Here is an 8,869-nt window from a genome sequence, read left to right as displayed (position 1 = left end):
TTCCAAAAGAGAAATAAAAGCATAAGTTTACACCAAAGCCTGCACATGAATGTTTACAGCAGCTCTAATCATAATCACCCAAAGCCGGAAACAACCCAGATTCCTTCACCTGGGGAATGGATAAACAAACTGTGGTATATCCATACAGTGGATTATTACTCAGCTCTAAAAAGAAACACTGCTGATAGATTGTAGCTCCATGGTTAACCTCTGTGCACTATGTGAAGGGACGGAAGCCAGACTCAAAGGCTGCATACTCTGTGATCCCTTTTACATGACTTTCCGGAACAGGCAAATTTCTGGGAAAAGAAAACACCAGGGGTTGCCGGGGGCTGGGGAGTTGGGCGGGGCTGACTACACAGGGGTCCAGGGAACTTGTCGGGGATGAAGGCGATTGGTGTGGATTATGGCGGTGATCACACGGCCGTGAGTCGGCTCAAAACTCAGACCAAAACGCTAGAAAGGGTGGCTCTTCCTGTAGGCGAATGACGCCCCAATAACAAAATGCAAACTGTAAGACGTGCCGCATGTTGTAAGTGAAATGAGCCAGCAATGTGAGAGCTAAAAAAACACCTGCTGTGTGAGAACAATTCAATGAGATGGAATTAACATCCACAGTATCGTCAGATGAATATCAATGTCCTACAACTGTAAAATGAGCTTCCGTGTGTGTGTGTGTGTGTGTGCACACATATGCACACACTGGTAGAAAGTCAAACTGCCAGATAAGCATCCTAAACGGTGTCCAGGAGTCTCTCTGAGCGCAGGGGTTACAGCTCATCTTTATTTTCTTTTGCTCCTGTGTTTGCTCATTTTCCCACGATGAGCACACTTTGTCCTGGCTCCTTGGAGCCGCTGGAGTCCAGGGCTGGCTTGGGGACGCTGGGAGGAGACGGCCACTCTGCAGCTGGGAAAACAGCAGCCCCCGAATGAACCCTGAGTCTCGTCCTGTCAATGTTTATTTTTCCTCCCTGGGCAGACAAGGCCGGGGACTGGAAGGAGGGACAGAAATTCAGACTCAGAAGTCTCGTTCAGGGCAGCCTGCCCCTCAGAGCCAGCTCACCCCTCCCTCGCTCCCCAGGCTCTTGTAGATAACTGTTAAGGTCAAGAGGATGGCCTCTGGCGCCCGCCAGATCAACTCCCACTTCGTTACTTAGTGCTGTGTGTCCCTGGGCCAGTTACCTAACTTCTCTGTGCCTCCGTATCTTCCCCTGTAACACGGGGATAAAGATGGTGTGGACATCGTCAGGATGTTGTGTGTGCATATGTGCGTGTGTGCACGTACAAATAGCTTAGAAGGATACCTGGCTCATTTAAGTGTCAGTAATGTTTAGAAGGATTGTTGCATCGGGCGCCTGGGAGGCTCAGTCGGTCAAGCTTCCGACTTCGGCTCAGGTCATGATCTCACAGTTTGTGGGTTCGAGCCCCACGTCAGGCTCTGTGCTGACAGCTCAGAGCCTGGAGCCTCCAGATTCGGTGTCTCCCTCTCTCTCTGCTTCTCCCTCGCTCACACTCTCTCTCTCTCTCTCTCTCTAAAATAAATAATAAACATTAAAAAATTTAAAACATAAAGGGATTGTTGTGGGAATCTAGCCGATAGATGTATGAGCCTACTGGCCCCATCCCAGGGCATGTGGCGGTCTCAGGGTCGCAGACCCGACATCCCCCGGATAAATTTAAAACGGGTCAAGTTCTTCATGGTGATTTAGAGCATCCTGAAGGGAATACACGCAGTCTACAGAAACACTTTCTAATCTTTCCGTCTCTTCAGCCAGCCGCTTCCCTCGCCGCCCGCCATCTCTGCCATCTCTCTGGGGGTCCTCCTGCTCCAAACTCCCTTGGTTCAGCCAACAGGCAGGTACTGAGCACCTACTGGGTGCCAGGAGCCATACTTAGGATAAATCAGGAAACAGGTGGGGCGCCTGGGTGGCGCAGTCGGTTAAGCGTCCGACTTCAGCCAGGTCACGATCTCGCGGTCCGTGAGTTCGAGCCCCGCGTCGGGCTCTGGGCTGATGGCTCAGAGCCTGGAGCCTGTTTCCGATTCTGTGTCTCCCTCTCTCTCTGCCCCTCCCCCGTTCATGCTCTGTCTCTCTCTGTCCCCAAAAAATAAATAAACGTTGGGAAAAAAAAATCAGGAAACAGGTAAGAATCTTCATTGTTCACATGTAGATTCCAGATCTGTCCCCAGAGGGGACCCTAGAACCTAGAACCTTGGTCCTTCCCCACCCTCTTCATCCAGAACTCCAGAAAACCCTGCAGCCCCCTCCTCAGGTGGCAGGGGACAGAAGAAGCTGAGTCGGCAAAGCCAGACTCTTTTTAGCAGGCAGGGCTTGAGCAGAGACTGAGTATCTCCAGCCATCAACAACGGTGTCCCGTTACGCGTGCAGAGCGCCAGCTCCGGCCCAGCAAGGGTGGCCCCAGTTTACAGCAGTCACCTCATCCCCAGTTGGACTGGTAGCAACTTGCGGGCAGAGCCCCAAAGTTGTTCACCCTTTGAGGAATGCATACCACAGGACAAGGGACACAGTAGCCTCTTGATGGCCGGCAGGGCTCTCTAGGGCGCCCCATGGACTGATCTCTCTTGGAGCCCATGGATGGCTCATGTCAGAACTCACTGATGTGCTGGGAGACGTGTGGTGGCAGGGGAGGGGGGGCGCTTACTGGCCCAGCCAGGGTTTCCTCTGGGTGACGTCACAGAGCTCTGTGCACTGACCCCTCAGTGCGTCAACGTCATGGGGCAGGAAGAGGGCGCGGTGGGAGGCCAGGGTGTGGACTTCTCCTCAGCCCCACCCCCTAGTCGCTCTGAGACCTGCCAACCTTCCGGACCCTCAGTGTCTTTATCTGTCCAATGTGAATGCTAACCCCTTCCTTGGTGGAGAGAGTTAAATGAGATGTGGCACATTGAGCCATTTTGTGAAGGCTCGTCTGCCTTTTCTCTCCAAAAAGAAACCACCTTCAGACTCTCAGGCACCTGGGAGCCGACCCGAGGACACTGCCGGTGGCGGTACTTGTCCCTGTGGCCGCCTCAGTTCCTTAGAGCCACACGTGCGTCCTCTTGTATACAGCACAGACGCGGGTGTTGTTACTAATCAGGGTTCCTAACTGCAGGCAACAGAGAGCAACTGTGGCTAATCGGAGCAGAAAAGGAATTGCGCCAAGGATAAGAGTTTGACTTTTGGAATCATAGGAAGTTCTCCAGGCCTCTACCGCGAAGGCAGAGTGAACTTCTTAAAAATTAATTGAGCGGCTCAGGCGGCCACTGTGTGCGTTTGCGTCGAGTTTGTGTCCCATAAATGTTACCCGATGACGAAAGCACATCTCTGTTCCAAGTCCTTCCATGGTCCCAACTGTCACCAAGGAAGCCTTGGCCCCTAGGCTGTGGGTAGGCACAGTGGGCACGGAGATAGAGGCTCTGACTTCTTTCCAAGGGTCTGCAAACCCACGTGGCCATGAAGCATTGTCTGGGGGGCTGGCACACGTCCTCAAGTCAGGGGGAAGACACACTCACCCCACCTGCCTCTCTGATCTCTGGCCCTTCCCCGACCCCTAGGAATTTGGAATTACTGCTCCGATCAGCTGGATTTAGGACGCCGCTAGGCCTTGGTGTCCTAGCCTCTGTGGCTGGAGGCCCAGGGTCCCTTTCTCTGTTCTTCAAACTGTGCGACTGGTTAGTAATCGCAAACTCTCTCCCTCTCTCCCCCACCAGCCAAGCCAGCCATCCTTGGGATTCCTCCCCCCACGCAGCACAGAGGCCAGCCCAAGGCCGGGATGAGAAGGGCTAGGCAGGGGGAAGAGGCCCGTCCCACTGCCTTCTGGCTCCTGCCCAGCCCAGCCACTGGCCACTGGCCCAGATGACAATGAATCAATACTTTGTTTCTGAACAGGACAGTCTCTGGGTTCAGCTCCCAGGTGTAGTGAGGGCCGGCGGGGGGGCGGGGGGGGGGAGGTTGGGGAGGGGGGCAGGGAACGGGCAGGGCAACTTTTGGGCATTCAGAGATCCCTTCGCCAAGCCATCAAATATCAGCAAACACGCCCCTGGCTCCTCATGTCAAATGCCTGCAAAGGGGAGGCCAGAAAAATGCAAATTCATTTAAAAGAGTTGCTAAATTTGCGGTGGTTTTCCTCGGCCCACCAGCTGCAAATCCAGCTACGGGTCGTGGGCCGACCTTCGTACTTGAAAAACTTGGGTGGTCCCTGGTCCCCAAGAACAAGACCACGGCCTGGCCCCACGGCCCTCCCCCAGCACCTTCCCCCTCGCAGTCCACACTGCGGCCCCTGGGGATCTTCACCCTCCGTGCCTTGGCTCAAGCTGGTCCCTCCACCTGGTCTGCCACCCCACGACCTGGCAGGACGTCCTCTGTCCCCTCATTCAGAAGCCCTCAACATCCCTTTGCCACCTCTCAGCTGTGTGGCCCTGGGCAAGCTGGTTCACTGTTCTGAGCCTCAAGCTTCTCATCTGTGAAATGGAGCCAAGGAGACCTACTTTCGGGGATGGGGGAGGATTAAAAGGGAACGTTAGCCAAAGGCTTGGCTTCATTCCTGGCACGGTTTAAGCCCTCCAACGATGGAGGCTGCTCTTATGGACAAGGACCCTGGAGTCCAGAGAGGCCGGGCCACATAGAGGCAAAGCCAAAGCCAGGCCCTTGTCCGTCACTGGCTTCCTCTCATCCCCGCCTGTCTGTGTCCCCGGCCCCGTGCTCTTATCACCCTGGGTAGGGCCAGGCAGGGATCATTTACTCTTTCCCAGCAACAGTTCTCCTTGGGACCACCACCCTCGGCCCCCGGGGCTGGCTGAGCACAGGCGCCGATTTCCGCATGTGGCCGAGGGGACTTGGCTTTGGCTGTTGGAGGCCCTTGGCCATTTGGCAACCGCATGTTGCCTTACTTCCTGTGACCCTCCCTCGGGCTGGAAGAGGCCCAGCCTGCCAGAGCCCATGTCGTAACAGAGGTGAAGCTGTTCGGAGAGAAAGAAGTGAGAGCCACGCTCTGTCCCTGCCGTCCCCTGGGAGGGCGACTCAGCTCTTTGCAGTAACCGACCTCTGTGCAGGGCCAGCGCCTTCAGTCTCGGAGGCCGGCTTTCCGCCAGCACCACACCCGGGTGGGCTGGCACTCCAGGGCCAAGGTCGCCTCCTTCTGGAAGCCTTGGGGGATCGTCAGGTCAGGCTGCGCTTGAGCTTCTCAGGCTCCAAACACGCATCGTCTGGAATTCACACTCTGGGTTCTGACCCTCCTTTCATTTGTTCACCATTAAATAAAAGTGGGGACCACGGGGAAACGCGGGGTTCAGCAAGGTTAGGCTACCAGCCGAAACTCACACAGCGGGCAGGTGGCGAGCTGGGGTGTGGGCCCAGGTCTGTAAGGTTCCCAGCCCACACTCTCGACTGCTGTGTGGCAACCAGCCACTGCTCACAGCACCAGGTGGCTCCCCGAGGGGATGCGAGCCACGGACTCCTCTCTCTTGCACACGTCAAGCCCAGATCCAAGGCTCAGAGGACGGAGAGCTCAGTCTGTAGCGCCCCTGCCCGGTTTCAGGACGCTCCAGCCAGCCAGTGACTGAACTAAGACTACATACCGAGCGCCTTCTCCGTGCAGACTGATTCACACATGAGCTCAGCCCTCAGAACACATCACATGACTGGCACTTCTCCCCGTCTTTCAATAGGGAACCTGGATTTCGGAAGGGATTCTGTGATCAGGGTCGCACAGAGAGTGGGGTAGCCTGGTGACCCACCAGCTCTAAACCCGATGCGCTTGCCTCTGGGAAAAGTCAGCTTCCCAAGGACCACAGAGTAGAAAGATGGACAAAACCAGCCCCTGAATTAACCATCTTGGATCCACCCCACCTTGGAATTCCTGTAGGGATGCTGTATTTTCCTTATGCTTGCAGCAATGGTGAGTCGGGACAGGAGGAGAGAGTTTGAGAGGACGGTGGGCAAATTCTAATCCTTACATATAGCTACACATGTATTAAAATTCACAGATCGGAAAGAAACTATAGGAAGCAAATATGGCATAATGTGAAGATTTTATAAACCTGGGTAGTCTATTCCTATCTACATGTTTGGAATATTTTACAATAATGATAAGACCCAACAAAGAGGAGGAAGAGGAGGAAGAGGAGCAGAGGAAGAGGAGACACTGGAAGAAGCTTGCTTAGCTGCAATGGCTGGAGCCACTGCAGCCATCTTGTAGCCATGAAAGAAGCCAGGGTGAAGGTAGATCTGAGACGCCAGGATGACAGAGCAGAGAGGTGGAGAGATGGCAAATGTCTGCTAGCTGCTGAATCAGCGTAAACCTGCCCTGTCTCTTTGGAGTTCTCTGAGATAAAGTGCCTATTGTGGAAGCCAGTGTCAACTGGGGATTTCTGTGACTCGGTAGAGAGTCAGATGTGAAGCAGTGAGGCACCTCCATGGCCAGTGGCAGCACTGAAAAGGATTTGGCTGGGCATGAGCCATCAGAGCGAAGTGGCGGGGTGGGGGTGACTTGTGCAGAAACTCGCCGGTTGGCTTTAAGATTTCGTTTTTGTGGCAGTGTAAGTCACAGTCACATGAATTCCATCATAACGCTCCTTTCCTGTCTGACACCCTCACAGACGCAACATCTGCCTGGGCCCAGGGGACTCGGGAATTTGGGGGCAGTGAGAGCTGCAAGTGTTCAAATCTGTATGAGATCATTTGTTTTCACGATCTAAGTTTTTGACAAATCATCAGTCTAGGTGTCTCGGCTGCTGCTCAGCGCTCTCTTCCCTGTACAAACACAGGCATCTGACTCTGGGGGGGCCAAGAAGGTAGAGCCAGGGTGAGGGCCCAGGGTGACGAGTCCTCCTGGCAATGGCTCCAAGTAAGCGGAAGAAGTCTTCTCTCCATGAAAGGCGGTGTGACCTTGCCAGGGACATGATCGCTCAGTTTCCTCATCTCCAAAAATGGGGAATAATCACCCCTCCTTCGCATCCCTCCCTCGAGGGCTGTTTTTAGGCTTGGAGATAATATATGCAAAGCGTCTGGCACACAGTAGATGCCAGGGGTGGCCACCGTTTTTTATTCTTAAGCAAGCCAGAAGGATTCTTGTTGTGGATGGGGGCAGGAAGGGAGAGCCTTTTAGCACCAGGCAAAGAGAAGGAAAAACAAAACAAAACAAAAACAAAAAACCTCGGGTCTCACATCCTCCCGGCTCGGCGGGCGTCATTAGACTTTCATAAAATTAGAGGAGACGAGGAGGAGACGAGGAGACGGGGCACCAGGGGGCTGATGGGGACCCAGCAGGAGAGAAGCTGGCCTCCCCCTCGGCAGCCCCGCCCCTCCTCTCATCACCATGGAGACTGAACCGGCTGCCCGGTGGGGTTCCCGCCCACCCAGGGCCTGAGGCTGCGGCAAAGGGAGGGGCAGGGGCGAAGAAGACGGAGACCTGTCTGGAAAGCTGGGGTGGGGGTGTGGGGAGTGGCTACACCTCCCCCACCTCCCCACCCCCTGCAGGCGCTCAAGGACTCAGGCTGATGTGGGATATGCCTGACAACCTGCATTTGAGTCCCAGCTCTGCCAGCAGCTAGCTGTGTGACTGGGGGAAGAACACTTCCCCTGTCCAAGCCTCAGGTTCCACATCTGTCAAAGGAAGGGGGAAAAAGGAGCAAAAAAAAGCGGGTGCAGAACACTGTGGGGCGTGGAAGCAATGACATATGGTGCGCATAGAAGCATGTGGGGCGTGGAAGCAATGACATATGGTGTGCGTAGTGCTGGGTGGGGGGGGGGGGGGACATTCACTACGTACCGTTCATTGGAAAAAGGGAACTTTACAAAACTGACCAGTGTGGGGGCGCCTGGGTGGCTCAGTCGGTCGAGTGTCCGACTTTGGCTCAGGTCATGATCTCGCGGTCTGTGAGTTCGAGCCCCACGTCGGGCTCTGTGCTGACAGCTCAGAGCCTGGAGCCTGCTTGGGATTCTGTGTCTCCCTCTCTCTCTGCGTCTCCCCCGCTCATGCTCCGTCTCTCTCTTTAAAAAATAAATAAACATGGGGCGCCTGGGTGGCGCAGTCGGTTAAGCGTCCGACTTCAGCCAGGTCACGATCTCGCGGTCCGTGAGTTCGAGCCCCGCGTCGGGCTCTGGGCTGATGGCTCAGAGCCTGGAGCCTGTTTCCGATTCTGTGTCTCCCTCTCTCTCTGCCCCTCCCCCGTTCATGCTCTGTCTCTCTCTGTCCCAAAAATAAATAAATGTTGAAAAAAAAAATTTAAAAAAAATAAAAAATAAATAAACATTAGAAAAAATTAAAAAAAAAAAAAAAAGACCAGTGTCATCCCATTTTTCTTTGTTCAAAAAACACGGAAGGGGTACTCTAAAACTCACTTCTGCTTGGTGTCTCCAGAATTGGGGATTGCATGCGATTTTTCTCCTCCTAGTTCTTTCTCAAATTTTGGCCAATGAACATGGATTACTTTTAAAGTCAGAGAGACATTAATAGCTACCATTTCTGTGCTTATTATGCGGGGGCATTGTGCTCACTGCTTTGCATGATTTAAAGCCCTCTCTGTCTTCACAACAATCCCAGAAGTGAGGGTACTCTGATTATCCCCACTTTACCGAAGAGGAAATTGAGTTTCAGAGAGGTTAAGGGGCTTGACCAAGGTCAAACCACCAGAGAGTGACAGGGCTCAGATTTAAAACCACAGCTAAGCTACTGGACTCCAAAGTTCGAGCATTTCATTATCCCCTACTGCTTCTTAGGACAAGAAAATACGAAAGAGTTTGTTTTTGAAAAATGTTTTACTATGGGAAATATCAAGGATATCAAAAGTGGAAAGAAAAATGTAACTTCCAGTTATGACGTGAATAAATTCTGGGGAGCTAATGTACAACATGGTAAAGTACAGTTAAGAATA

The sequence above is a fragment of the Leopardus geoffroyi genome, chromosome A3 (genome assembly GCF_018350155.1).
Source record: "Leopardus geoffroyi isolate Oge1 chromosome A3, O.geoffroyi_Oge1_pat1.0, whole genome shotgun sequence".
Taxonomy (NCBI): domain Eukaryota; kingdom Metazoa; phylum Chordata; class Mammalia; order Carnivora; family Felidae; genus Leopardus; species Leopardus geoffroyi.
This window is presented reverse-complemented; position numbering follows the sequence as displayed.